The 2,500-nt window shown below is 45.1% G+C and overlaps 6 non-coding genes and 1 pseudogene across 6 annotated transcripts; all 7 read right to left on the reverse strand.

Moving 5' to 3' along the window:
- Positions 1-181: 181 nt before the first annotated feature.
- On the reverse strand, positions 182-300 carry LOC132997852 (5S ribosomal RNA). The gene has a single exon (XR_009677880.1). It is a non-coding gene; the product is annotated as a 5S ribosomal RNA (ribosomal RNA).
- A 214-nt stretch (positions 301-514) lies between these two features.
- On the reverse strand, positions 515-633 carry LOC132997826 (5S ribosomal RNA). Its single transcript, XR_009677862.1, has one exon. It is a non-coding gene; the product is annotated as a 5S ribosomal RNA (ribosomal RNA).
- A 214-nt stretch (positions 634-847) lies between these two features.
- LOC132997742 (5S ribosomal RNA) lies at positions 848-966 on the reverse strand. The gene has a single exon (XR_009677783.1). It is a non-coding gene; the product is annotated as a 5S ribosomal RNA (ribosomal RNA).
- Positions 967-1,180: 214 nt separating this feature from the next.
- LOC132997853 (5S ribosomal RNA) lies at positions 1,181-1,299 on the reverse strand. Its single transcript, XR_009677881.1, has one exon. It is a non-coding gene; the product is annotated as a 5S ribosomal RNA (ribosomal RNA).
- A 214-nt stretch (positions 1,300-1,513) lies between these two features.
- Positions 1,514-1,632, reverse strand: LOC132997854 (5S ribosomal RNA). The gene has a single exon (XR_009677882.1). It is a non-coding gene; the product is annotated as a 5S ribosomal RNA (ribosomal RNA).
- A 214-nt stretch (positions 1,633-1,846) lies between these two features.
- LOC132997827 (5S ribosomal RNA) lies at positions 1,847-1,965 on the reverse strand. The gene has a single exon (XR_009677863.1). It is a non-coding gene; the product is annotated as a 5S ribosomal RNA (ribosomal RNA).
- Positions 1,966-2,179: 214 nt separating this feature from the next.
- On the reverse strand, positions 2,180-2,288 carry LOC132997841 (5S ribosomal RNA; annotated as a pseudogene).
- Between the last annotated feature and the right edge of the window lie 212 nt (positions 2,289-2,500).

The following is a 2,500-nucleotide window of genomic DNA, read 5'->3' on the forward strand; positions in this document are numbered from 1 at the left end:
TGTGAACCACCACCACCATCATCAAATCATGACAATTATCAATCATTTTCATCAGTAATAATTTCAGGGTTCCATATCCTTGTTTTCTTTGATGTTGAGTCTTTCCTGCTCTTTCCAAGATGTTTCTCCTTTAAAGCAGCAGCAACCGTTCCCTCTGCTGGTTGCAAAGCAAATTCGAAAAAGCTTACAGCACCTGGTATTCCCAGGCGGTCTCCCATCCAAGTACTAACCAAGCCCGACCCTGCTTAGCTTCCGAGATCAGACGAGATCGGGCGTGCTCAGGGTGGTATGGCCGTAAGCGAAAGACTCAACCCACAATACCTTATTTATACATGTGAACCACCACCACCATCATCAAATCATGACAATTATCAAGCATTTCCATCAGTAATAATGTCAGGGTTCCATATCCTTGTTTTCTTTGATGGTGAGTCTTTCCTGCTCTTTCCAAGATGTTTCTCCTTTAAAGCAGCAGCAACCGTTCCCTCAGCTGGTTGCAAAGCAAATTCGAAAAAGCTTACAGCACCTGGTATTCCCAGGCGGTCTCCCATCCAAGTACTAACCAAGCCCGACCATGCTTAGCTTCCTAGATCAGACGAGATCGGGCGTGCTCAGGGTGGTATGGCCGTAAGCGAAAGACTCAACCCACAATACCTTATTTATACATGTGAACCACCACCACCATCATCAAATCATGACAATTATCAATCATTTCCATCAGTAATAATGTCAGGGTTCCATATCCTTGTTTTCTTTGATGGTGAGTCTTTCCTGCTCTTTCCAAGATGTTTCTCCTTTAAAGCAGCAGCAACCGTTCCCTCTGCTGTTTGCAAAGCAAATTCGAAAAAGCTTACAGCACCTGGTATTCCCAGGCGGTCTCCCATCCAAGTACTAACCAAGCCCGACCCTGCTTAGCTTCCAAGATCAGACGAGATCGGGCGTGCTCAGGGTGGTATGGCCGTAAGCGAAAGACTCAACCCACAATACCTTATTTATACATGTGAACCACCACCACCATCATCAAATCATAACAATTATCAATCATTTCCATCAGTAATAATGTCAGGGTTCCATATCCTTGTTTTCTTTGATGGTGAGTCTTTCCTGCTCTTTCCAAGATGTTTCTCCTTTAAAGCAGCAGCAACCGTTCCCTCTGCTGGTTGCAAAGCAAATTCGAAAAAGCTTACAGCACCTGGTATTCCCAGGCGGTCTCCCATCCAAGTACTAACCAAGCCCGACCCTGCTTAGCTTCCGAGATCAGACGAGATCGGGCGTGCTCAGGGTGGTATGGCCGTAAGCGAAAGACTCAACCCACAATACCTTATTTATACATGTGAACCACCACCACCATCATCAAATCATGACAATTATCAATCATTTCCATCAGTAATAATGTCAGGGTTCCATATCCTTGTTTTCTTTGATGTTGAGTCTTTCCTGCTCTTTCCAAGATGTTTCTCCTTTAAAGCAGCAGCAACCGTTCCCTCTGCTGGTTGCAAAGCAAATTCGAAAAAGCTTACAGCACCTGGTATTCCCAGGCGGTCTCCCATCCAAGTACTAACCAAGCCCGACCCTGCTTAGCTTCCGAGATCAGACGAGATCGGGCGTGCTCAGGGTGGTATGGCCGTAAGCGAAAGACTCAACCCACAATACCTTATTTATACATGTGAACCACCACCACCATCATCAAATCATGACAATTATCAAGCATTTCCATCAGTAATAATGTCAGGGTTCCATATCCTTGTTTTCTTTGATGGTGAGTCTTTCCTGCTCTTTCCAAGATGTTTCTCCTTTAAAGCAGCAGCAACCGTTCCCTCAGCTGGTTGCAAAGCAAATTCGAAAAAGCTTACAGCACCTGGTATTCCCAGGCGGTCTCCCATCCAAGTACTAACCAAGCCCGACCATGCTTAGCTTCCTAGATCAGACGAGATCGGGCGTGCTCAGGGTGGTATGGCCGTAAGCGAAAGACTCAACCCACAATACCTTATTTATACATGTGAACCACCACCACCATCATCAAATCATGACAATTATCAATCATTTCCATCAGTAATAATGTCAGGGTTCCATATCCTTGTTTTCTTTGATGGTGAGTCTTTCCTGCTCTTTCCAAGATGTTTCTCCTTTAAAGCAGCAGCAACCGTTCCCTCAGCTGGTTGCAAAGCAAATTCGAAAAAGCTTACAGCACCTGGTATTCCCAGGCGGTCTCCCATCCAAGTACTAACCAAGCCCGACCATGCTTAGCTTCCGAGATCAGACGTGCTCAGGGTGGCATGGCCGTAAGCGAAAGACTCAACCCACAATACCTTATTTATACATGTGAACCACCACCACCATCATCAAATCATGACAATTATCAATCATTTCCATCAGTAATAATGTCAGGGTTCCATATCCTTGTTTTCTTTGATGGTGAGTCTTTCCTGCTCTTTCCAAGATGTTTCTCCTTTAAAGCAGCAGCAACCGTTCCCTCTGCTGTTTGCAAAGCAAATTCGAA

This window comes from Limanda limanda, unplaced genomic scaffold, assembly GCF_963576545.1.
Source record: "Limanda limanda unplaced genomic scaffold, fLimLim1.1 SCAFFOLD_262, whole genome shotgun sequence".
NCBI classification, from domain to species: domain Eukaryota; kingdom Metazoa; phylum Chordata; class Actinopteri; order Pleuronectiformes; family Pleuronectidae; genus Limanda; species Limanda limanda.